Source organism: Bombus affinis, chromosome 18 (genome assembly GCF_024516045.1).
Source record: "Bombus affinis isolate iyBomAffi1 chromosome 18, iyBomAffi1.2, whole genome shotgun sequence".
NCBI classification, from domain to species: domain Eukaryota; kingdom Metazoa; phylum Arthropoda; class Insecta; order Hymenoptera; family Apidae; genus Bombus; species Bombus affinis.
The window spans coordinates 2,527,633-2,555,561 of NC_066361.1; the positions used below are offsets into that span (position 1 = coordinate 2,527,633).

Sequence of the window (27,929 nt, forward strand, 5' to 3'; positions counted from 1 at the left end):
ACGTTGAAGCACTTGTAAACGCATCAAATTTCGAAGCGCTCAAAATATTTCTTGTTAATAAAATTCTGAATACCGCACAAATGCTCGATCGCCATCTTCGTTATTTCCATACTACAGTTTCTTGAAAAGTCGAACCGTTCAAAGGTTAAGTCGTTCTCAAAATTTTATTCGTCGGAGTCTTTGATAAATTTGCTCGTTAAACAGGCTTAATGTTCGAATGTCCAATGATTTCGTAAATTTTATCGGTTTAGCTAAAGAAGTTTATCAAAGTTGTTTGTAACTGTAAGATCAGGAAGATGCGTCTTGTCCGTGTACTCTAATACTAAGACTTGACAGCAGGGCAAGTCTGTGCAGCGCCATTAATGGAATACACCACTTTCTGAACGACCTCATCCTCGACCTCGTTACGCGTAGGTGTACATACGCGTATGTTTACCCAGGCTGAAGGGGCTGACGATGTTCTCTCTTTTCCGCTTCCACCGCCCATAATCGGCGAACGATACACTCGCTATTATGTGCGGGGAAACAGGAGGAGGCTCCGCTTTCAGCTCGTCTCCCGTTCGCTTCATCCACGCTGGACAAACATCGCAGCTCGGTGCACCTCTGCGTCGTGTACACACAATGTCACGAAGAAAGATGTTCCATGGGAGTGAGCTGGAACCGAACAAATGCTACGCGCTTGGACTTTGAATCAGCTCGTCCCTCTTAACGGAAGCGTAACATAGCTGAGCGTTATTAATACAAATCATAAAGGTCCGAGTACATATGTACAAACGAGCTTAAGTCTATTTTGGATTGGATTTCATTGGCACCGAAGATCTCCGATTCGTCAAGTTCTTTCGTTCTTGCTTCTGCTCATTCGTAGTTTGAAAAGAAAATCGTTTGAGATCTATTATTTCTAAGACTTTCTATTCCTAATTTTTCGAGTGCATTCTTCATGTACGATGTCAAGAGGTGACGCTCTGTTCGATTTTTATTCGGGACAGAAAACAAAGCGGCGATTCATTGACTTGCGTGAAATTATCCTGTAGCGATGATATCATCGGTACTGTGTCCACACCGATCAACTACGATTTCAATTGTTTTCGCGAATAATTCGGTTCCGTGTAAAATCCGGAACCGGTACGAGCATTTCGCGCAGTGTGAATCGAGAATTCCCTGTAACATTATTGAGAATATTTACGGGGTGTATTGTTTCATGTAGTTACACGTTTTCCAATTTTACTCGCTTTGAATATCAGCACAAACACCATTATCGATACAGCACAGGAAAACGTAGCGTAGCAACGGATACGCGATATACATTATACGTTGTCATAAAATATTATCAGGAAAATTTATGTCATGCGCTGGCTAAGATTTGCAAATTGTTTGTCCAATCGTTTGTTATATTACGTATATTACACATCTCTAATTGATGTCATTTCGCAACGAAATATAACGTGTCTCTACGAACATTAAAGATTCTAGATCGTTGATGCGTATTACGATACATCTGAGAAAATACCAGGCAAAGTAACCGAAAATTTTGTGTAAACATGTACATAGTTCGAACAAAATACATATGTACATTGAGATTTAATATTTTCATTTTTTTTCATGCTCTGAATACCAAACTGTGATTATAGATATTAACTGTGTTTGGTAATATAAATTAAATAATGAAATTGTGTTTAAATTTTCTCGCACGCGTTTCACGATATCTTTATTTTGAAGTATCGAAACGGTTTTAGTAACATATCGGTAAGCCGCAACGAAACGTCGTTGAAAATACATCCTTCCGAATAAATCACGCGATAACAAATCGCCGACAGCGTTGTAAATGCGCGCGCGGGACTGATAGAAAATTGAAACCATTACTGGCTCTGTTGGCCGGTACGTTTATACAACAGATATATAATGGAAGGTCCTATGTAAGCAACAGGGGGTAAATGTACCGATCAGAAACGTATACGGGGCGCGATGATGGTACAAATTGTATCCCCGCGATTTCCTCCAGAAGATCCGTAGAAATTATAGATAATCGATCGTCGTCGACGCCAAGATAGGAAGGCCGAGGGAAATAATATTATTTATCAATCGTCTGTCCCGTGTCGGTCAAGTCCCTTTTGCTGCGTGCACTGGCGGAGCCTCTGTGAGATAGTCTTGTACATGTATAATGCATCCCACGGGAACACGTTGCCCCCTTCGTCCTCGTCGATCGGTACATACGTAGTTGCATCCAAGAAGCCTCGTTAATGTGAACGTATGTGTACCCCATACGGGAATATGTATTTGCTATCCGGCTGTGCAGAACATACCCTTGGAAACTTGGTGGATATTGTAATTTCATCTAATTGCAACAGTGGCTCCTGAAACTGAAACCATCAAGTAATGTTTAACGTAGCTTTTAACGTCGTTTCAATATGATTGGTGTATCGTACCGATATTTTTCCAATATTTAATCGGCTTATTCTTGAAAGACGTTTTATCAGAAAATACAGGATCGCCCGGCAGACAGGGCATACAGCATCGTTTTCCGTAAAATCTACACGTAGTTCTATAAATCTTTGTCCCATACGGATATCTATACGTCATATATAGCCGTCTTTATGAATGCAACTATTTGATGCGGCGTATGTATGGTTACCTGAATCGAATATACAATATATATACGTACGTGCACGGCCTGGTCCTACGTAGAGCGTACGCGCGCACTTCTCTAAACTGCTCTCGCGTTTACGAACGTCAGTTTATTCAAATTTTTACGCACGTGCATAGGCATTTATGCGGCGAATACGTATTAGGTAAACTAGGACGCCGGTTGCCAAGTTGAAAGATGTATCCCACGCTGGTACCAAAGGCTCGTGGTGAAACTCTAAGGAGGTCACGGAGCTGCTGAATTTCCGTATCTAATTTCAAACAAATGCTCCATCGAGCTCCTGAGAGCTCGTCTTAGTTTCAAATTCAGAATTCAATTCCCCAGCAGAAAAAGGGAAACTGGACGATGTTAATGAGTCATGACGCGGAAACCACTGTTAGAGAACTGCTACTTTAAATTATAATGCACGGAAACACGCGCGCTGGATTATCAACGCAGACAAGCTGCCAACTTTTGTATACTTCTAAATATCTGTGTACCTACTATGGAACTATTCGTGTAGCCATCGTACCCCCTTAGCTTCGTACTCGTCGTAGCTTAGGATACAAATATTAATGCAACAAAGTTATAAGCTTATGGATATTGTGCTTCTTACAACATTCTACTTCCGACTACGCGCACGCGTTAAATATAACGATAGTAAAATCTTACGTTTAGAAACTCGATTCACGATTTATCAAATATAGATGGCATTAACTTTACACTAACTAATTTGGTTTAATTATCAATTTAAGTTTATATCTTTTCCTATTCCTTTCAATTTTTAGAACTTTCTTCCTCATGGCAAAACTCGTAATTAAGAAATAATTAACCATACCGCAATTCATCTCGGATCAGTCCACAAAATGCGAACGTACAGCGGGCCGAATTTTCGATCGGCACTATGTACGCGCAGGAGAATCGTTCGAGTATTCTGTTGAACGTTAGGTCGGCTGAACTGCAGCTACACCTGCACGTATGCAAGTGCACGAACAGTACGTGCGGCGTATGTTGATGGGGTTGCGGTTTGACTCCGGTGGCTGTTGGATAGCCCGCCGTTATTATCCGTAACTCGTGTTGCGGCAGTCCCGGAACAAACGCGGCCGAAAACCTTCGTTTCCTGCGCTGCCTCTACGTCAGCTTCATTCTCTTTTCCATGGGGCCTGTCCAACCCTCCCGATGACCCCGGAACTGAGGATAATTCGTCACTGTCGCGAAACGGGATCAGTTATGTTATTGTTCCCTCTGACCACCCTTCCACGGCTACGTTTTATCGATTACATTCAATTATTATACATCTTATTCCTCCCTATATCGCATAATTCTTACGATTGATATCACACCTTCTTTAAATCAATCACTTAATCGAACAGTATCGTTCAAATGGAAAAAGCAATCGGAAGAATATCGAGGTGGTAAGAATGGTAAAACGATTGTATTCTGTAGGTACGCCGGACCTGTTGTACTTTGGAAATGACACGATAATGTATTCTTGGAATATTTTGAAAGTTTTCGTGTTACTCAGTACACAGAGCAATGCGGAATTCTCCACCTGTATTGTATAATCCATAAAATTCTTATTTCCAGAGTTCCATCGCAGTCTGGTAAACTTTTAAATTTTCCACCGTGCAGCATGCGCAATTCAGAGTTTGAGAAGCAGCGATGTGCCTGTTTCTGTGTTCCGTTTCTACTCGCGAGATATTCAGTTTCGAAAACGGTTTCTCGCGTGTTATTTCAACGAGATCTTTTCACGTCTTTCTTTTCTACGTGTTTAAGAATCCATCCCGGAAATTCTTCGTTATAACGACGAGCACGATCTCGACTACCTTGTCGGTGCCAAGAATCTACTTCATCCACGCCTCGGTCGAATTCACGCGAAAGTTGTAGGGTATAAAGTGAACGTTCATCGGATTTGGAAAGGGCGTAGATAACACGAGCTCCGTAACGTTTCACACGTTTATCACATTTGCATTTGTCCGATCGAATTAAACCGGCCGTGAAGCGGTTTCGCGAGGCAAGATGTACTGTCGAACGAAAGGCTGGTGATCCGACGTGAAATATCTTAACCGCTCCAAGAGGGTCCTTGTCCCTTTTCGTCGAATTCGCGGGCAGGCTGATAAAAGGAAAGCCGGAGAAGGCGAAGGGTGCGTCGTCGGGAAAAGGAGGAGGCCGATGTTCCTGGTTGCTTTGGGGCAAGTTTTCGTATGTACGCGCGTAAAACCTTTGGCCCTTCAGCGAGACGAGCGGATTACCGTTTTTGGCTTTCATCGTCGTGCAAAAGAGTCTCCCCTCTCGTATCGTGCCGCGTCGTACGAAATTCATTCTTGATCTCACTAAATGTGATAGGAAAAGGAACTGATATTGCCCCGGCGCTTCCTTCGTAGGAAAATTCCGAAACATTTTATTAAAGAAATACTCCAGTCTGTTCGTGAGGTGGACAAACGATGTTACGCGAATAAAATACAGTTATTAGCGAACCGAAGAATTACGATGGTATTTAATAATATTTTACGAAAACACGCAATATCCCTCGTTTCGATGCGATGAAAATGCACGTCGTGTCTCGTCGATGGAGTTCGTTGGAATTTGTCAATTGTAATTCACGCTAACCCGAGTTCTCGGGAAGATGGCCGTGTTACGGCGCGTCCGACGATATTTAAGATATCCTTCAAGAAGCTTTACGAAATCCCAACAAAACATAGCTTGGTTGGAAAAAGGAATTTGTTTGGTTGTATGTTGTTGTCAGGTATGCCGGGAATGATCCACAGTTCAGTAGCTGGTAGCCGACATCTCCAGAGACAAGGGAATATCGCGAGAATATTTGCGAGACCGTTTCAATCCTGGCCACGCTGTTCAAATTTTTATTTCGCGAGAGCGAGAAAGCTGTGAGGCGAGTCGGTTACGGTGCACATAAGAACGTACAATGTATTTTCACCCTATCGGCTGCAGTCCTCTCACGGTATGTCGATATCCTCCTGTCCAAAGCCTTTGACCTCGAAATTGCCGTTCCCTTTTAAACTTCCTCGCAGCCATTTCTTTTCGACGCAGCGCCGTTCTGATTTTTCCTCGCTTTATCGCGCCGCGCCCCACCACGCCTTTTCTCCTCTCCTTCTCTGGCGATTCGATATGTACGCAGATTTTTTTATGTACCCAGATTAGCAACGGTGAAAAAGTTGAACGCGACCAAGCACGATGTAACTCGTGATTAATAAAGACGTTATATAAAGAGATCTCGCAGGAGTGACCGGACAGTGTTTGCGTTGGCAAATTTTTTAAAGTCGCTTGCTACACTGGTAGCTTGCTAAACCTTAACTTTTTCTATGCTTAATAATAACGTCCTTGTTGCCTTTTAATTGCCAGTTACACGTATCATGCAGGATTGTACAGCTAGTTTATCGCTAGTTGTCTAGTTAGATAGATTTATTTGGCAATTAAGCGATCCAGGGAGTAACGCGGATAGCAGATTAAGCCAGTTGCACGGAGATGTAACAGCTTTTATGATGTATACATATAATGCTACGTTACCGTGAAACAGTGACCGAGACTTTCGTTCTTGTTTATTTCAAGTAACTTGATTTCAATCGATTTGCTGGGTCAATCGCGTCGTTAGTAATTCGCGTTCAGCCAACGAAAGACAACGACGATATTCCATTACGCGATTGGTGAATTTAGGTTTCACTGATAGCCTGATTTAAGAGATGAATTCGCATGGCAGTCACTTCGAATACTACCTTGGCTATCTTTCTTGCGCAATGAGCGACATAAATCAAGTTTGCGCGATTCGGATACGCGCGATATATCAATGACAGAATATATGAAAAAAGAAAGAAACGAGGAAAAGCAACGTCGGCGTCGGATCCGCGAAGCCATGGCAACCTACCAAAACGCGATCTTCGTGGCGAGTTTAAATGACGATACAAAATACGGTATGTCGACTGCATAAGTAACGCAGTACGACGAAGATTAAAATTTATCACTGAAATTCCAATCGTGTCGGTGAAAGCGTACGAACCTCTCTGATTAACAGAATCGTATCAACATTTCTAATTGGGTAATCTAAATTCCTTAAAACGTTTCTTTGAAAGTATAAAAATTTGCTTCTGTATTGCGCGAAACCAAAAGTTAAACTTTCCAAAAGAAAGAAAACATCCGTGCAGCTACGCGTCTACATGTGGGGAAAACAGGTGTTGTTTTAAACGAAATCGATAAAAAAATTGAAAACACCGAGACTGAACGGGCCTTAAACCCCCGAAGTAGAGGACGAAAGGTGCCACGACGAGGACCGAAGCATGGGAATGAGACGGAGTACTGTCGGCAGAGAAGAGCGATTGGGGGGAGCTAGCACCAAGAGTGTACGCCAGTGTTCGGGAGAGTAGTAGTGAGAGAAGGACGGAGAAAGCGACGGAAAAGAGGGACGAAGCAACGCGCAAGGGTAGGGAAATGTAGGTAGGGATAGCAAGATCGTGAGATAGAGGGAGAGGGAGAGGAAAGCAGAAGCTGGAGGAAAAGAGAAAAGGACAACATAGAAGAATAGAATGCCTGTAGCGATGTGTTTAAGCGAGTTCGAGTGGTTTTGAACATCCGATAGAAATTTCAAATTGAAAGCGTTACTTTAATTTCAAAAATTTTTAGAATATCCAAGATACTATATAATATAAATACTCTGTTAAAAATAATGAAATATTTAAAAGACGTAAAGATCTTCGGAATATTCGAATGTTTCGATGATAACTTTAATTATAATCTTTGATAATAATAAACGTGTATAACGGACATAATCCATTAGGCTACGTTCGCACTATCGACAATTTGTCGAGCGACAATGTGGATGGATTTGACGACTGTTTTATTATGAAAAGAGGAAGAAATCGAACTTTCGATCGATGCGAGCGAGAGCGACAAAACTGTCGCGCGACAGTGTGTTCTCTAGTGTGCGCATAGCTTAGAACTATTATAACGATAGTGTCTTTTCAACAAAAAGAATAATAGGCTACTTCGTGTACAAAGCTTGAAAAATTATCGGTCTTCGGAGACGTTCGAGTGTTTTAAATTCCCGTAGATCGACGATCCCGTTGGAGAGACTTAAACTCGACTAGTGCTCGAAGCGATTCGAACATTCGTACTAGTAAATTGCTCGAAAACTTGCAACATAGAGAATATCGAATGGCCATCGCTAGGTTCGGATGGGGTTTGCGAGGGGAAGGCGGTTGACGAGGGTTGGGAAAGCCGAAGCGTGGCTCCTCCGGGTGGGGGTAGTCGGTACCTCGAACGACTCCATGGGTCTCCAGTTCGCCCTGCCACGCTCAGTCCGACCCGGACGTTCGAGGGAGACGCGTCCTGTCTTCCGTAGTACGTACGTGTCATATCGGTACGCACGTTGTCGCCGTTGATAGCGTAACACACAGAACCAGTCTCGATCTGTCGCAAATAACACACAGGACAGGATCGTCGGTTGGAGGCAATACTCGATCGTACGATTTACGGATACAAGAGAGAGAGAGAGAGAGAGAGAGAGAGAGAGAGAGTGGTGTTATATACTGGCTACTCTCGGACTGTGGGACTGGTACGGTGACCGCGTCGCACGAGGTTCGCAAAGAAGGGTGAGAGGGAAGAAGGGAGAGAGAGAGAGAGAGTGAGGATTCAGGAGAGCGGGGAGAAGAGGGAGAGAACGCGAAGAAAAAGCTCTCTCTCGCTCTTTCTCTCTCTCTATCTCGACTGCCTCGCCGGCTTTCCACGGCCACGAATCGATAACACGCGACCGTCGCCGCGTCGGTCGTTCCTCTCTCTCGACCTCTTCTCGACGCTCGCTACACTCGTGCACGACCACTCGCCGCGACGATTTTTCCCATCGAATAAGCGCTTAACTCGTGCCCTTTCTCACTCGTCGTTGTCGTCGTCGTTGTCATCGTCGTTGTTGTCGTCGTTGTTGTTGTTCGTCGTTCTATTGCTTTTCCCCATACCACACCACTGGGACGAAAGAATTCGCGAAGAGCTGTGTGCGGTCGTGTTGCGCCACTTTTGACGGTCGCGTGCCGCGCAACGTGATCGATACGATCGATGTAAGCAGTCGACGACGAAACGGAGCGGCGCGAGATCGAGAGTCGAAGCGATACTTTAGCGGCAGGTCGAGGAAACCCGCCAAAATATCAGCAACGATCTAGCTCGTTTGGACTACGGTTTCCAGTCGTCAACAAGGAATAAGAAAACACGTCAAAAAGTGATTCGTGTTCGACAGTGCTGGGTAAACGGAGGTAAAAGGCAAACGAGAGCGAAAGGAACGTTGTTGATCGGCCGCCATACGCTCACAGTGTTTTGTTTATTCGTGGAAGAGAATCGGTCACTGGATTCCCATTGTGCGTATCTCTGTGTGCCACGTGACGATCAACGTTTGTTTATTTTGGTGCTTTTTGTCGTCGTTCACCTTGTTTGGCTATTCTACCCTGGGCCTTCTATACCAGATTCATTTCTACTCCCTGGAATCGTCAACAAGGTTATCTGGCTCGCGGATGTTCGTCGATATCGCGCGTGTCGATCCTCGAAAAGTAAGTAAACACTTTCTCCGTTGTTTTCTTGTTTTGGTAAACACGACTCGTTAAAGCCATCGCGGGCTTTCTTCGCTAATCCCGGCTTGAACTTTGCACCGAAATTATTGTACTTGTAAATTACCCGGTTGGCATACGACCAAATGGTCGATGCTGCTAATTTAACTGTACGTTTTCATTAGTACACGAGCCAGGCTCGTTAATTCGAGAATCGCAGCCTCTCCAGCTACCGATAATTCGCACGGCGCTCGTGTAAACTAGGAACACGACCATTGACATCTTCGCTACTCGTACGAGAGATGTCGTCTCGTTCGAGCTAATTCACTCTACTTACGGCTTGAATTGTTTTAAGTTCGATTCACCGAACGATTGACCGTATTCGCGCGTGTAAATTCCATTTGATTAGGGGCGGAATTACGAAGTTAGGTTATGTTAGGCTTACTTACGAATCAGAGCCGCAGTCGAAGAGATCGACCGCCAGTGGTAATTGTTGGGCGAGATATCGTAGTTTTTATGGAGGTATTTTTATCGCGCACTTTGCCGTCTAAACGCGTCGACAAAGCCCGTGACAGAGCGCCGCCGGCGACTTTGTAGATCGTTCACACGGCGAGATGTTTTGTTCCGCAGCCGAGGAATTAATCGATCGTAAAGAGGCTAATGTGAACGATACGCCGGCCAGCCGTGCACGGAGAACATTCGACAAAGGAAAGCGATATATCATGCGGGCTCGTTCTCTATTCTCTTCTGTTCTCCCTTATCGTCTCGCAAAAGACGCGTCCTTTTCTAAGTAAATGGTATCTTTTTACGATTCTTTTGATTATGCCTCCGCTCGAGAACTAGTTCTTATTCGGGTTTTCAGTTTGTTTTCTTACCTTAAAATATCGTTCTACGTACACATGCATTTCAACTTAATTTAAGTAAATATTTGTTAATTATTCGGCAATTATCTCCCGTAACATTAAATAAGAATGTTGTGATATTAATCTATTAACTGGATCATTTCTTAATCATAAACTTTTACAATTATAGGATCAGAATTTAATAATGGCAAATCAATTTTAGTTAGACTGATTTAATTTTAGTTCTGGCAAGGATTAATATTATCCATTTCTAATAGAAATGATTCACTAAAAAGAAAAAAAAAATCATTTATTACTTCAATTTACAAGTAAGATTATTATATCCAGAAGACGAATGAAAAAGATCCAATTGACTTATTTTGCTCGGCAAACAGGTTGAAGCATAAGAGTAGTATGTTTTAGGATTTATATATATTATATAGAATAAACCAGCAGGCTATGTTCCATCTTGAATGGAATTTTTAAGACGGGAGGATTGCGTCTGAGAAACAAATGCAATCAGTTTACTTTGATTGAACGTTTTTCAAGGGGACCTCGAAGGCTCTCCGCGGATCTGAGAGTGAGTTAAACGGCGCATTGATCGAGATACCACTATCGTAGATTAACATTTCTCGAAAGAGAGGCGATTGCGTCACATGAGAGCCGCGCTTAGAGTCTAGGTGGAATTGAAAAATCGATTTCGGGCAGGGCGTTAATAAAAGATTGGACGTCGAACGTTAGGCGGACAAAATATAGGGTAGAGAATCTGTAATTTCGTTCTTCGTGGGATTCTCGAGTTCTCCGACGTCTCATTAGATTTTATCGCAGCGGGGTTCTACGGCTATAGTCGAGTACCGGATACTTGAGACTTTATTCCTGGCCATAGTCGAGTCACTGAAAGTTACATACTTCTGAAAAGTCCCGCCAGATTCTATTGCCTTCGAGGAGAACGCGACAAACTCTCGACCGTAGCAACATTACTATAAAATGCGCGAACTCTTCTGGATTACGTTCGAATTTAAGCTCACTCGATTAACGCGATATTTACAACCTTGGAATAACGTTCGAGTCGTTAAGCGACTAGTATCATTGTCGAAAAGATTCCTTACTTTAACAATTAAAGATTTTTAGTGGCTAGACACGATCGATTTAATCTTATATGAGATTAGTCCAGACAAAAATTCCGAGTACGACAGTATTTTTTATAACAATGTTGAAATTTGGAACATACGTTACCATCTACATATGAGCATTTCGATATTCCAAAGAATATACTATGGAGTAAAGCTATATTAATATCTTTTACCGTACAATAAAGTACCTATTGTTGGAAATATCATAAATTTTCATTAATAATGAAATCATCATGAAAAATCCTCTTCTATACAGAAAAATATTTTATTCTGTGTACTGCATGAATCTCAGAAAATAATGGTCTTATCTCGAAAGCGGGGCAGAAAAGAACGGTATGTTTAACGCCGTGTTTTCTCAACACACGTGTCTGTTTTCCAAAGATTATAGTGAAAATAGTTTGACAATAGTCCCTCAGTTCCTACGAAATACCAAAATACTTTCTACGAGTATACCGATTACATCACGTTGCTCACAACGAATCAGAGAAACGTTTCGTAATCATCTTCGTTTCAGAGAAAAACACATTTCAAGCAATGGATTTAGGGATTCGGGCGTCGTGGCTATTTTTTTCTTGTCGTTGAAAATGATGCGTGGCTGCAGTTGATCGGACGACACAGGGTCTCTTTTCATCGGGGTGAGGTTACGGCGTATTTATTTTTAGTCAAGGCTGAAGAAGGAGACAACGAAAAGACGGAACTTTGCCTTATTGTTGGATTCTGTCAAGTTTGTTCGCAACTACGCACTGAGATATATAAAGTTTCCTGCACGGCACAGCTCTCACGGTGTACTTTAGCGCGCTTAGCACGGTAAGACAATATTGACTTGGTCGTGTCTCCCCAGAAAAGCTAGCAACTTTATTTTCAAGGGTTTCCGTTATCGGTGAAATCGCTGAATTAACCACTCGCACGATATCGTTTCTCCTCCTGTTTTCGAACAGATCGACCAACCGTTCTTTCATTCCGATATTCTCTCTCTCTCTCTCTCTCTCTCTCTCTCTCTCTCTCTCTCTCTCTCTCTACATTCTCATGGAACGTTTACCTATTCTTTTCCAACACTACGCACACAAGAAATCGATCGGCTCCCATGACCTCTTATAATCTGTTCATCGGTACGTTTTTAACAAGCAACGCAGGTAAACTTCTCGCGCTTCGCTTCGCTGCTCTTATTGCTTCCGCGGTCTTAATAACAAGAACGGAAACTTATTTCGAGCCAAAGACGAAAAGTAAGCTGCTCGTGTTCTCTGCTGGCGAAGAATTTGTCCCGCTTTTCGAAGCATGCATTCACCGGACACGAAAATTATATCCTTACACGATAGCGTTATAACGAAAGTTTCCGCGAGTAGGTTCTATAGCTTTTCCTCATTCTGCCGTGTACTTGAATTATCCTGAAAGGAAACTATAAAGTCAGCACAATTTTTCGTCTCGCTAGAATTTTACAAGTTACTCTTTGTTTTGTACATGATGTTAAAAATTATAGTGGTGTAAGTCAAGAATTTGAGAATTTGAATGTAGTCGCTACGTGTTACAACTTTCACAGGTGTCATCCCTTTAGTTTCATAATAATTAATTAAGTAGCAACTTTATTACGCACAATGTTTTCACTATTATAAATAATAGATATAAGACGCTATTTTATGGAAACAGAATATGACTTACGTCATTTCATCATGACAGTTGTGTCCCAATATAGTGCTAATGAAATTTCAAAATGTTTTATATGACTCATATAATGTGAGCACGAAAGTTTTTTGCGATGAGTCTTGAAACACTTTTGTGCGCTAATGTATTTATCTGTTAACATGTTCCTAAAATAGCTTAAAATAAAACACCGATATAAAACGCACAGGTTATCTATTGATCGAAGTAGAGAAACGCACGTGTCGACGTTTATGGCTTTTACGATTGTTTTTATCTTTGGATACATGGTTGGCGTCATTCGGATTAGCATATTTGCCAGCCATGGTATAATTGACCGGGCCCGTTCCCTCGTGATAAATATCGAAGGGACAGGGTCCCCCAACCGGTTTTCCCGAAAAGAAGCTCAGTGAACTTGTCCCATACGGTTACGGGACAAGGCGAGCGTACACGTACGCTTATTTAAATACCAAATAGAGCATTCCCCGCGAGTCTCGTGGCCTGTGATTTTCATGGCGGGCGGCGGCGTTGCAACGAGGGTCCGTCCTGGCGTGTCCTGAAGGGAGCGAAGCAAAGGAGAGGCAGGGGTTAACCGGTGCGCCCTCAAACGAGGCATAAAATCGGAGATGAGTCTGTCGTCGCGAAACGAGTTGCCCTGCCGAGAGAGAAAAAGGGTCGCAAAACAGTTTCGAAGGGTGGCCGGGTATTAATCAATCCAAAAGAATCGCGCTCCTCCGTGAGATGCCGCATACGCATGCCGCCGCCATTCGTTTCGACGTACTCGCACCTATATCCAAGTGTAACATGCAAGCATTACGTGCAACCGTTACGCGTTGAATATAAAAGAACACACGAGAGCACCGAAAAGAGCGTTCAACACTTCGAAATTTATATTCTCTCGCGAATGGCCTGACCACTGTCCCGATTGAATCTCCACCCCGCCACGGGGAAAATAACAATCGACGATATTTCCAAATGCGATGCGCAATGTTGCGCGTAAAGTTCAAGTATGTTTTATCGCACGACGTCCAAGTACGAATTTCCGCATGAATTTTGGCTCGTTAAGCGATTCCCGTGATGATTGGAAATGGAAAAATTTGGAACGCAGTTGGAAGGCACAAAGGTTTTCAAATGATTGAAAGCAACAACGACACATTCGTCTTATGCCGGGGATAAAATCGTTTCCGTGTTTTCGTGTCGTTTTGGCCGAAAAATGTAGCTTCACCGCGAAAAACGACGGTGAAAAATCAATCCAGTTTCATTCCTATAGATGTTTCTGAAACTGGTGGAATCGTGCGGCGGTGGCCGTTTCGCGATAACGGGAGGGCATGGTGGGCACGCGTGCGTTTGCATACGTGTGTATATCGGGAGAAGCAGGTGGAATAGAGCGAAGAGGAGCGGAGAGGAACAGCGAGGAACAGCTCGCATGCTACGACGCGTACGTGAAACCTCGCTTCTTGTTTCTTTTTGTCCCCCCCCCCTCTCCGTGCGCCAATTCGAGTGCCGCCCACTGCGAAACGAGCTACGGGACGGCGATAACAATGGGGTTGTTTTTACGAGCATCGTCGACGATCGGTCTCCGTCGCACCCGTTGTTGGTCATTGGAATCTCCGGCTCGGTCGGCGCTCGGACCCTCGACACACGAATTAATAACCGTTCCAAACCGCTCCGCCGCCGCTTCGGAATTAAAATATCCTTGCCGTGGTTGGTACGAGCGACAAATCCACAGAGGGCGGCGACGAACAGAGGAAAACGGGAGGGCTCTGGTCGACGCGACAGTTTGGCTGTCGAGGGGGGTGGTAGCGCGGATTGTCCGCAAGAATTAATCACTCGTCCAATCTGCGCGAAATCACGCCGTGTAATCACCTCGCGAGGTTTGTTATTAGCGGTCCGCGGCGCGTAAAGTACGAACATGCGGTCGTCGTCGCCGCGCCCAAGCCCGTACACTACCATTTTAAAAGCTGCCGGAAATGGAAGACTATCGAAACATTGCGATGCTTGTATCACTCGGTATAGTTTTTTGTTTTTCGTTTTCATCGCGAATCTTCCATTCCTCGTATTGAGTTCTCGCACACACGTTAGCAATTTTTCCCATTTTGGATCATAACGGCAAAAATATCGTCGGAACCGCATCTGTTATTTCGTAGAAAAATACGTTCGCAATGTTGGCGATGTAATCGATGCTTGTTTGTCTTGAAAAATGTATTCACCAACGAGACTTCGTCGCTTCGTAAATCTAGAACTGGATGAAATATTAGGAGTAAATCACGCGTGTTGATTGCATCTGAATCCTGCAATTACTCCGTGCTCCGATTGCTAACTTGACCGTGCGCGATGCGTTAATCGATGGAAGTTCTAGTTGGATTTTCGTGGTACACGTTGTCCAGCGAATGTTTCATTCTTCCTGTAGATTTGAAATTTCGACATCAATTTCAAGGCAGAAATTATAGTAGAAAATAAAATGGTGTAGGGGATATGGGAGCCAGTTCTAATTTAAAGAGAAACACGCGTGTATAGTTGGATCTAGTCAAAAGCGTCTCGGTACGGAGGAGTATAGGAGAGGAAATAGCTGCAATGGAAGGAAGCGAGAAGGAGAATAAAAGGGAAAAAGGAAGCCGGACTAAGATAGATAAGACCTCGTTATGGATTCCGGCAGCGTGCGCTGCAGGACGTCCTCATTGCTCGAAGTGTCCTGCAAGATACGAAATAATGTCGGTGTGCATCCTGAGACACAACGATAACTTATCCCGTCTACGCCCCGTAGAATTTCTCCTATCTGCCTCTCTCGAACCTTTCCCCTATCTCTGCTTCCGCGACCTCACCTCATACTTCCAATCTGCAATGGTCGCGACAAGCCTCTCTCTTGCTCTTTTCCTCCATCTTCCTTCATTCTGTCTGTCTGTCTGTCTCTCTCTCTCTCTCTCTCTCTCTCTTCCTTTTCTTTTCTTTTCTTTTTTTTTTTTTTTATGTATTCAGCCTTACGAACAGTGTTCTTTAGCTTCGATCCATATCAAGGTCCCTGAATCTATACGGTGACCTCCGCCACGTATGGAGACTCGCATTTGGCCGGTCGTAGTTGAAATAGGTTTAGTTTCGAAATTTCCCCTGGAAGAAACAAGAATTCTCATTAACAGTTTCGTTTCTGAAAGTTTTCGAATTAAGCAAGACTGTTCTTTCGCGATCGTTTCGGAACGTATTTTTCCCTTTTATACATAATTACTCACTTCCATTTAGTAGGCCATTCGCAACTGCGCTCATTGGAATTTTCTAATCTTCTCGCGATGGCTGCTTCAACGAACATTTACACTTGTACAAAAGTGTACCAGTTATCCAGAAAGCTGTTACCTGAAGCGGCAGACGAAATGGTTCACTTAATTAACAGCTTGTCTCCTGATAACGTAGCGTAGGAAGTGTTCTTTGACAGTGCGCTTTGGGTAGACGACTAATTACAGGGCCGAGAAATAGTAGACGATTTAATTTATCCATTCCAGTGACTTCGTTTAATTATCTTACGCAATAATGTCCCCTTCTAAGGAGGTATTCGAATACGTAGTAAGTCAAGTCATACTTGCGCATCGCGAATGAGAATGTGGTAGGAAACATTTTGTTCAAGATGGTTGTTAAAAAGTTTCTCTTTCGCAAGGAAATTGCGTCTTCCTTAAAATGAATCGAATTTACTTAAATATGATACTTCGTAACAAAAATCTGCTACTTTTGTTTGTAGTTTAAAAATATCGATATCTAGAATCTTTAACTAGTTATTATGCTGCATTATTGTGAATAAAGTATTATTTGTTGCATTGAAGAGGAAGCATCGGTAACCGCTGATTTTTTCAAAGTTCGCGATTTCATCGAAGTTAGAAAAAGTTTTACTCTATTATCATATCGATCATTTAGGTATTTATACTACTTGAACGGCACTGAAATGTAAATGTCACTTGAAGTGGAATTTATAGAAGAAACTAGGTTAAATGAAAATCTGAATAAATATACATTTCAAGGTGTCACCAAATTATCAGAATTGACGGCGTTCGGGCCACATTCCTTTGGAATAAATATCTCAACAGTTTGCATGCATCGCAATATCGAATGATACCTCTGATGAAGCTAGCTGTAAGCGGATGCTCGGTTTAGAGTTGAAATGGCAAAAGTCAAGCGTGTCGCTCGTTTCATCGGCAGTTTGGTAACGTTCTCTCGGTTTCCTGCCACCGGATGCACCGACATCGCGTGTTCTCGGCACAATGGTTCCCCGAAGAATTTCTTCGCAGTGTATTGCAGTTTGGAAAGTAGGTTCTCGTAGTGCATAGATATGGGAGAGAAATCGCTCGGCTGCATTTCTCCGGGATGTCAGAAGCAAGTTCCCGGCACGGGTTTGCTCCGTCGCAGGTCACTTCGAAACTTTCCTCTCCCGAACGCTTGCCATGCTTATGTCACGAAAGAAGGTGGCTAGGTTAGAAACAAGTAAGAAAAAAGAAGGGGTGAGGGCAAGGTTGAGAAAAAAGCGGGTTAAAACGGAAGACGGCGTTGAAGGGACGCGACGCAACGCTCGGCAACAGCAGCAGCTCGACTCGCGCCGATGAAAAATTCACCTCGACGATAACTCGAGCGTTGCATTTTTCATAGAGCCGCGGAACTTTCTTATCCATTGCTTATATCCGGTGTAGTTTTCCACCCAAGCCAACAACCACGCGTCTCCAGAGGCTGGTAAAGGTTCATGCAACCATTTGTTGTTCCACTTGCGTTTACACCTTTTTCCCGATCATACGCTTCTAATTCTTCCTTTGAATCTCCTATCTTACCATCTTTACCAGCGCTCGCAGAATGTGAAAAAGACCGTTTTCCGATGACGTCGTTTTGTAAGTTATTTCCATTAGATTTTTAAGTCATTAGACGCCAATGTGAAAATAAGTCGCATCATTCGTTATTCATTGCACGAGCAGAAAATAATCCTGTTCTTAAAGAAAGAGAGAAAATTAAAACTAATTATCAATCCAGCAGTGCGGTATCGTGCTGCGATACTTACCCGCGAACTTTAGGAATTATTCGTCAGGTGTCCCAAATCCGTCCGTTTATGCAAACTTGGGTCGAACGTGTCCCGCGACTTGCGTGTATAATTAGGTTTCATTAAAACAAGACTTTCTTTGATATCCGCGACGTACAGCTACTTTGAGAGAACTTAAGTGACTCGAACAGGGGATATGGGAGAGGGCGGGGAGGGGGGGGGGAGATGGAGGGAGAACGAGCGTTCTATAAGTAAGTTGAGTAAAGTCAAATCCGACCGTGAGAACGTCGATAGGATTTGCTCTGCTGGCTGTAATTGAAACCGTATCGTTTTCTTCGCCGTTTGCATATGCAAATGTCCGACGAAACATCTGCTAATTTCTTTCGATAATTCGCGCGGATGATTGATCGTGAATGGTGGCCAGGTGCGCATTTATAGCGAAACAGGATTAAAGAAAATGAAGGAATAAAGAAAAGGCAAATGGAAATTGAAGTACGCGTAGTCGACCGGTCTCGCTAAAAATTCATACCGACTTTTTCATTGATATGTTAACACACGTAGATACGCAACACACGTAGATACGCATGTACATGCATCCTTATTTACATATCGTTGGAATCGAACCGAAAGTCGATAGCTACGTATTTACTAGTCGCAAATTAACCGAACGAACTTCGCATCCGAGCAGTTGCATTGCATTCAGATTCTGCGAGCTTTCACGGCGAAACTTTGGTTCGATGACATTTCGTTCTGCTGCCTTACCGAAACAAGTACGTCGTGATTACTGTTTTTATCAGAGACTAGCAAATTCCAGACTTTACGTAGATATTCATTCAGTTTGGTTTTTACTCGTCCATTGATTACTAACTATATTTTCTCGGTTACGTACTAATAAATTTAAATCAATTGATATTTTCATTCCAGAAGGTTCTAAAATTATTTCGTACCGAATTATAAAGCGAACGTATGAAATTCTAAATTCTGCTCGTCACCAACTGAACGAACTGAATCGGTCGGTCTTTCAATGTGATATGGCGTTTAACACAGTCTATAGGCACAGTCAGAAATAGACTAGCCAGCTCAGCTTCGTTCGCGCGAGACGTCCTCTCGATGACAGTTCGACACGTTCCATCCGGCTGGCCTATTTTCCTTCCAATTTTGCATTGGTCACGCTATACCGACGATAAAAGCGTTACGTACGAATGGTCGTCGACGTTGATTATGTACTCGGTGCGACCGTGAACCAAGCTTGTTTTCCATGACGCTTGGTTACCATAAGTTTCTTAGCTCGTTGTCAAATTACCGAGGAGATGGCAAAAAGTTGATGACACCTACCGAACAAGTGTTCCAGAGACGAATTTTTAGTGCATGTAATTAAGACGATTATGCGCGTACGATCAGACATGGAAATTCCGAAAAGAAGATGGTTGGCATAGTAGTGTTCTTTGGATAATTTTACAGATTCATGAAATACGAAGATTTATGTGAGAAAATAGAGTCGAAGATATTTTTATCTTCCTTAAACCTGTGGATAGCGGAAATAAAACGATGTTAAGGGAAATCCAGAAATCCAAGAAACAAAGCAGACGCGTCGGAGATTCGTAGGAAGGATATTTACAGTGGTTCATGGCGGTACGATTAACTCTTAGGGAAAGTAGATCGAGCCGTTTCTGCGATTAAATATGCATGATTTGAGGTGAATATAAAATACCGGGGAGGATTCGACGTAGGGTGCACGCCGGTACATCCCCGGCATCTGTGCTCGAGGATTTAAGGACGAAGGATTCGTGGGTCCCGAGGGCGAACGGTGGAAGCACGAGAAACCAGAGGTTAAAAGAGGAGAAGAGCGAGTAGAGGAAAGGAAAGTGGACGAGAAGAGGCGAGGGGAAGTGCAAGGTTGTTTGCCTTCCAAGACTGAAGGGGCTCCGCTTGCTTATGAAGTCTGATCGCGTAAGATGCTTCCCCAGCTCCTGGAACCCCCTTGATCCTCAGATCGTTCTCATTCTCGTTCTGCCTTTCATTCTAGTTTTCTTCTCTTCGTTTCTCTTCGCTTTTCTTCTTTACCTCTGGCTCACCTTGTTCGAACGCAAAGGGAGCTTCGATGTTATCTGTGTACGTACCTTATTCCTGGTTATCCAATATCTGTTAGACGTATAACGAACCAGGCCAAGGGAAACAGTCTCAAAACGCGGCTACTGCAGTCGCGAAAGTTAATCTTATTAATTGAGAGTCGGATTCTTCGGAGAGTTCTTGAACACGGGTTTGATGCTTTAAATTGGATCCTTTAATTTCTTTCGCGTTCTCCCGCTCCCCCCCCCCCCTCCCGCGCGATGTCGCCCGGAACATTCGTTTTTTGTGCTTAATATCGTTGCTATACTCTCTTTCTCCTTCCCTGATCGTGAATGTAAATATCATCAATCGTTTCGACGAGATTCGATAAAAAGTACAAGAACCTCGAAATCATAGTTCGTGGAACAGTCGATATTTCCCATTTACGTTGTCATTTACCGCGTCACTTTGATGCATATTTCACGGAAATTGTACGTTAAGAACGGGATCGACGATATCAATATTCGAGCGCTCTATCGCGGATTTTACTACTATATGAAGCCAGCCGAATTACGACAATTTAATAATGCAGCATGTCTAGTTATTCATTCGATAGAAAATAATCCGTTGGGCTGTAGGAATAATTACTGTAACGTTAGTGTAACAGTATTATCGTTGGACAGCGCGCAATATTAATCATCAAGGGTACTGTAGGCTGATGTACGTTATTACGTTTACATGACCATAGAAAGTGGTATATACCCACGGCATCATTAACGTGGCATGTTAATACACTAATAACACTTTCCTAACAAAACTGTATCAGGGGAGTCTAATTCGCAATTTTCGTCCCGAATGAGATCCTTTAGTCTCTCTCGAACGCGTTAATCAGAGCTGATCCATTCTTTCGTTTATTATCACCGGGTATTAAACGAAAGTGTAATTATAAATGGCGTGCAAATTGTTTCGAACGAACTCCAATCGATCTTCCTATGTAAATTGATTTTAGGATGAATTCACGGTCGATTTTGCGCTGACAGTCGAGAAAAGAAGCCAAAGTAAAAGAGCAGGGAATGCGAAACCACCGAAAACTCTCGATCGTTCATCCACCTCATTAAGGATAGGCCCTTGCGCGGGGGCGTTCACCTAATTTAAATATTCCCCCGATATTGACCCCCCGAGAGTTTTCTAATTTAACCACGGCGCCCCCTATCGGTTCTTCCCTCCTTCTCGCCACGTTCTGCGACTCGTTAAAGTCTATTAAGCGAAGGAGAAAACGCGTGGTCGAAAAAGGGTTAGATGGGCGTGAAAGGATGAAACACCGTTGACTCGAAGTGGAAGTAGCACGACGCTTAGGTGAGAGAGGCTGGCGGTGCAATAGCTGCCTTCTCGCTGGCGTCTCTAGAAAATTTTGTGGGCCACGTATGCTACCCGCGTCCTTTCGTGAAATTTTCCACCTCGAAGGATTCGATTCTATCGCACGTGTTTGGCCGTGCGAATTTTAACGCGCCAACAATTTCTTATTCGCTAAAGTTTCGGAAGAACTTCCATTTCACCTCATAGAATTCCTTTAGCTCGTTTTTGTTCTACCGGTTTCTTTCTGGTTGTGACTTGTTGATCCAATCGGTTCATTCATAATCCTTTAAAACGTGACACGAAACACTCGAGACATGAATTTCACAGTGTTTGTAAAGCTTATCCGTTCTGACGTTCCGAAGATATAATATAACCGACCCGGTGAATCAACTCTGTTTTTCCTCTCGATCGTAGAAAGCGAGCGACCGAGGAAATTCGTCCGTTGTACAGAGAAGTTGTGCCTTAAATCGAGATTTCCTCAAAGTCTCTTTTCACATAAATCATCGTTGCATAGACGGTGTTGGTAACTAATGCTAGTCTCGATTAATACTAATGAACCCGGGTCGCGAAACAACATTTATAGGTTCATAAACGGGCTTGATCGTTATTGATATTCCTCCCTTACAGCCATCAATTAACATCGTGGCTGGTGCGTCGAGGGCGGTTTTACGAATTTGGAAGGGGTATTTCTGGTTGGGTGGCAGCTCGTTACGCCGAGCTCTCTCTCTCTCTCTCCCTACCTCCCTTCCTCCCTTTCTCTCCCTTTCTCTTGTCCGGTGGACGAATAACCGCACTCATACACGCGTACAATGTTGGTGGACGTACAAAATACCGCGTACAAGGCGCGGAAACGCTGCAAGAGGAAGGAAGCAGATTCCATTTGCGGCTAAATGACTGATGCGCCCGCGTGTTGCGCGTCACGTTATGACTCTGGACGTGCGATGATATATCGTTGTAACCATCGCGCGCGCACACACATCGACTCCCGTTTCTGTGTACCTTGCACAAACACTCGTTAACGGTCATGAGAAAGATGTACGTCTGCGCGTAGTTATGTGCGGTCTACGTATGATACGCGCGCATTGCCTTCCTTCTCTGTGGTCACTATCCTAAATGGAACATCCTATTTCGGTGCTTTTAACCGTACCAGTCTTTCGAAGGTTTCCTACCAGCTGGCGGGCAATCTTTTCCTCTTTCGAACCGCGTTGGACGTGATTGATGAATCGGAGGAAAGAGACGACGAATCGCGAAATAGAAGAGTTGGCGACGCGGGAATAGAAACATATGGTTCGAGTCGTTCGATCGACAAATTAACGTCGTGGAAGCTTTCTTTTTCGTTTCTCCGGGGCTTAGTTCGGAAAGATCTCGCGAAATCAAAGTAACACGTCGAACGTACACAATGGCGTGCACTGATGCTCGAGCGTTCGTAGCTCAATCACGAGTGGAGCCGGAACTCAATAGCCGCAAGTCCAGAGGCTCGGACACAAACGGAGCGAGTTCGTATTACGGCGTGATATCGCTAATTATATATTAGCTTGGCCACCGTGTTACCGGTCGATAACGCAGTGCCCCCGGTTTTGTAGTTACGGCACTGGCAGAGGTTGGTGTACACATTCCGGTGCTGACCCTGCCGGTCCTGGCCGGAAGGGTGGCTATAGCGGTTCTGTGTATATACTTGTAAGAGGCGCGTAATTTGACTATCGGCCTCGGTGGCGGCGCATCACCGCGAGATTACTCCATTATACCTCCATAGACAATGGAAACCGCTTACGTGCCCGTAAATGGCTTCGTCTACCGCGAGCCAGTCCCTTCCGTTGCTTGCCTCCCTTTAAATCTCTCCATCCACTCTCGGCTTCGGCGTCTTCCTCGCGCTACCGTTTTCACCCTCTTGGCCTTCTCTCATTCCGGCACTCCTCTCCCGTTCTCCTTATTAAACCTCCACCCCCGCAACCCAGCTCGTCTTTAAACGGCCCCGATGTTGCGCACCGCTGCGGAATCAATTTTCGGCTGGTTAGATTCGCGTCACGATTTCGAATTGATAATTGCGACGGTAAGAAGGAAGGGAACGATCGAGGGAAATAGCGAGTAAGTAACGGGTTTCCTGCCTGTCGGACAGCTTTCATTTCCTGTCTCTCTCGTTTCATCTACGATCCAAGGTCAATTTTAGCGTCACAGCCTGTCAAGAGATCGCGTTGTTTTCTTCAAAAGCGAAATTCTTCTCTGTATATGTAGCCTTATTAATTTCATTTAATCGAACGAACGGTCTTCGACATAAATCTCGATGATATACGTCGTAAAAGATTAAGAGGTTGACCTAAAAATTGATTTTTCACCAGCGAGATATCGATTCGCCGACCTAGTTAGAGAGTAGCTCGTTAAAGACGTCGTTCCCGGTCGTTTAACCATCCTGACGACGTTACGACATCGTCACGTGCTCATGAGACGCGTTCAAACACATCTTAGCAGGGTCGCTAAGGTTTATTTACTTACAGAGAGAAGATGTAGAGTAGGAGAGAGTAGGGAAAGATCAGCGATAAACCGAGGAGGAGTGGCTGTAATCACAGCGGGGTGCGCGAACGACGTATCGGTGCGTTCTTTGTTAGGGATGATTTATACTGGATATTCGATTCATTTACAAACCGCTTTGCGCAAATTGATCCGGCCAGGCTCGTTACTCGCCACAGATTTTGCATCTTCGTCACAACCAGGGATGGAGGCGCACGAAAGCGATTTATCGCGTGCCAGGCGAAACGATCGATTCATTGTTTTAACATTTAGATAATGTTTGCGCTTCGGCAGTGCCGCCTTTGTTGCGTGTTCGATGTGGAAAGAAAAATTGCGGATTAGGTGATAAATATTGTTCTTGCTTTTTACGCGTGTAATTATTTACACGCCTGTGATTAACCGATCGCGATTCAGATAATCGAGTTGCTAGAACATGTATATAGATAAGTGGAAGCAACTTTTTCGAGAAACTTGTCTCGCTCGACTTTTAACTTTCGAGGGTAATGCAACACTTAGTCGTAAGATAATGCTTAAGAAAATAGTTGCATCGTTATAATCTTTCTGACAACACTGATAACTTGAAATCTGATAAGACCTAAGGATCCTAGTTTAAGAACTACAGATATTACAAAAATTACTTGTACATTATTGTATTTATTACAACGTTTATGTAAATACTAATTAAATTGTTTTAAGTATATAAAATTTCGTATTATTTAATATAGTACAAAAATTTAGTACTATGAAAATAAAGTATAATATAGTATTTAATTAAAAAATGCTTTGCTGGAAAACAAGGGTATACAAAAATAGTATTTCTGGGCGTTGCGGTATACTTAATCCACTGTTTTTAAATTTAAGTGTCCTACAGTCTGCCCTAATCGATTACTGTATTCATTTTGAAGAGCAAAATTCATCGTGCAAAGCTTAAAGTGCTGTGATTTAATCATACGAGGTTACTAAATATTTCCAGATTTCCTCGAATGTATCTTTACGCCTATTTATTCCTTCCGTCTTGGTAAAGTATAGGGACGGAAATCTCGATATCAGCATTAGCAAGATACGGCACTGGGTAGCTGCAATGGCTGCACCGGTCGCCCCGGTCCTCCTGGACGCCCTCTCTCCTGTCGCCTGCATGGCTAGCATCCCTCTGGAATATTAATATGACGCGAAATATTATAAGCCGCGACAGTCGACGCCACGGGAATACTAAATATTATCCTGCAGGACCCGACGGTGACTTGATGCTCCTGTTGGCGCTTACATTTTGCTCTTGGCAGCAACCTGCATACTATTCCCATGCACGAAACATGGTGATAAACTGCCCTGGTTTACGTATCACCATTTCTCCATTATATATAAAAAGAACTTCTACTCACAACTCGCTCGCAGGTACTAAGAAATGTATCGTTTCGAATAATCACACGCATTGCACGTAATTTAGTTAATTAAGTTCATTTTCTATCGACAAACTGTCATTGACTTCTGTGAAAAAAGTAACCTCTGCTAGAGATTAAATCTTCTGTAAATTGACCGCGAGTCTAATTGTATGTAACGTGTCGTTTCGAATAATCACAGACCTACATGCAATTTAGTCAACTTAGTTTCTTTTCTACCGACAAGACTGTCACTGGTTCGCGCGAGGGAAGTATCTGTTAGAGGTTAAATCGCGCGAAACTCTCGAACGAAATAACGGGCAAATCACTTTTTTTCTCCGTCGATGTGTCATTCTGTCTGTCCTTTTATACGAAGCATCCGATGGAGAAGATATTCCTTCCGGCGGCAATCGAAGAGATACATATACAAGTCAGAGGAAAGTTTACGACATACGAAGTATCGGACGTACCCCCGGAGAGAAATAAAGAGATTACGATCGGGACGTGGTTTTGTTATCGATCGACTCGAGAGATGGTAAATGATATGGTTCCACGCGTGGATGACAGGATAGACACGTAAGGCAGGTGTCGATGTTTAGCAGGACATTTATTGGATAGCGGTTGGTGGCGGCGTGCACGTCCGTTAACAGGTCGTTTTCTTTAATGGCCAGATAAACCGACGGACCGTCGACCGTTATTTCAGCTGAATTACTAGCGTTGACCGTAAAGAAAAGAAGAAAAACTCGCGCGTCTTGCCTGGCCAGCCGCGCTATAGATTTTTTCCCGCGTGCGCGTAATTAACTCTCCACTCGAGGTCGGACGAGGTAGGAAGCAGCGTGTTAGAAAACACTTTTAGAAAACGCGCGAGGATATGTGTAACGGCAAGGAGGAATTACTATACCTAGACGAGGAAAAACATTTCGTTGGGGCTTTTAATGGTTATTACGAGACGGGAGCGCGTAAGCACGTAGAATTTTAGAGTGGTCGTAAAAGTAATAAAAAAATAAGAGAAACTCGCGAGAGAAAGAGAGGGGAGGTTAAGATACACCCTATACATTTTACGTTATTCTACGGAAATAAATCGCGAAGCGTTGTGGTAGCAAATAGCGTTTAAATTCAAATTACCGAAAAAGGAATGGAGAGGAGTTTGCTTCCGGCTGATTTTAATATACGGCACTTAATGTACGTTCATCGTGGTTCCTTCCAGACACGGGAGGATCACGATGGTGAACGACCGACTAAAATTATGCAGACAGGTCAGTCGCTGACGCTGATCTTATTACTTTATCGTTCGCAGTCTACGTCAATACGCTTTATATATTTTACCGCACGTAGCACCAGAGATGGCTGCTGAAGCTTCTCTAACATTTTTAATTCAATGCGGCCGCTCGTGGATTATTATGCATAATACAGTAACTTGGCCACGAATATAGAGCGTCAGCCTGCTTTCCTCTTCTCGGCCGTCTATCCATTCCGCTTCGTCTCTTTATCTTGAAATTTTCGTTGAAAAAACGATAATCCGTTACGGTGTCGTAAGAAGACTACAAAGGGTGAATCGTTAAAAACCTCCAAGCCGCGGAGTGGAGCGTTCAACGTTCTCTTCTTCTTCTTCTTCTTTTTTTTTTTTTTTTTTTTTTTCTGGGACAACGCTCGGGGTTGTTTACGACATTCTCGTCCACTACTCGTGGCAATGTTTAAAGACTAGACGCTCGCCTGTGTACGAATACTTTATTAAGAGTATTTTCTAGCGTGAGTTAACAATGTGCGTTCGTTCAAGATCATAGACATTTTACTCAAAGAAAGATTTCTTACTCAAAGAAGATTTTCCTATTTATCGAATGAAATTAGTACCTACCACTTTTTCGGCTGGAACAGAATATCTATAACGAGAATTATTTAATTCGATCGGATGAGTAGACGTCTCTTGGCTCGATTAAGTAACTGAGAAGAAAGTTTCGCAAGAAGATCCAAGCTTCTAACAGCTCGACGAAGAAGAGGAATATTTTTCTCCGGCACAACACGTAATTTGTGGTGGCTATAAATCCAGGATGTTCCACGGAGGGGCGGGGGGGGGCGGATGAAAGTTTCCTTCGATTTTTGGCAGAAGGAGGGTCTATGGACTGGGTTGGAGGAGACAGGGCAGGGGAATAGATGGCGGAGAGACAGCGTCCTCCGGAGGATGCAGAGAAATCGCCTGACGCTCGGTAATTTATGCTCTGACCTCGTTCTTGTCGGTCGACGGGGTGCGCGCATGTTGTTACGGAAAGATGGTGCGAGATAAAAAGTCAAAAATACACGGTGATACGGGGCTCTTTTCTATCTGTCCGAACTTTGCTTCCTTCGCGAGAAAAGTTGGCTGTTTCTGCTGGAATTTATCAAGCTCGCTGCTACACCCTTAACAGTCTCCGTGGAATCAGTGGGAAATAAACGCTGGAAAACAATGGTCGACGCTGGGTAGCGCGTTCTTAACTATCAAGATGTGTTCGATGGTGAGAATAGTCGGAGACGGCTAGAGGTGTGCAGCAGGGCTCCAGATGCGCGACTCTACTCGAGCCAACAAAATACTCGAAAAGTTTGCTGGCGCGGTGAGAGGACACGAGCGAACGTGAGAAGCCAGAGCGGAAAAGGAAAGTGATGATGCGCGCCGGTAACACCATGGCGGAGGAGTAGAAGAAGCTGGTGTCGCTTACGAGAGGCAGCTAGGGACGAAAACAGTGTTATTAAAAAGCGGTGAAGAGGGAAGCGACGGTGCGGCCGGGTGGAAATTCTGGCGGTGGTGCAGAATCGACGGAAACGTTGCGGAAGCTCGAAGTAGAGTTACTCCGAGAAAAGAAGAGGTAAGGGAGCAAAGGTGGGAGGCAAAAGACCGGTC

At 43.6% G+C, this 27,929-nt stretch overlaps 1 protein-coding gene and 1 long non-coding RNA gene across 6 annotated transcripts in view; one reads left to right on the top strand and one right to left on the bottom strand.

Moving 5' to 3' along the window:
- The first annotated feature begins 8,530 nt into the window (after positions 1-8,530).
- LOC126926602 (uncharacterized) overlaps positions 8,531-27,929 on the top strand; it is a 259,088-nt gene continuing 239,689 nt past the window's right edge. For all 5 annotated transcript variants that reach the window (XM_050742980.1, XM_050742985.1, XM_050742981.1 and 2 more), the window contains exon 1: positions 8,531-9,162. The gene's annotated coding sequence lies outside the window, so the exon portion shown is untranslated. The remainder of the gene's footprint in view (positions 9,163-27,929) is intronic.
- LOC126926731 (uncharacterized) lies at positions 15,768-16,991 on the bottom strand. Its single transcript, XR_007714823.1, has 3 exons — positions 16,866-16,991; positions 15,994-16,114; positions 15,768-15,874 (listed from the first exon to the last, which is right to left on the bottom strand). It is a non-coding gene; the product is annotated as an uncharacterized LOC126926731 (long non-coding RNA).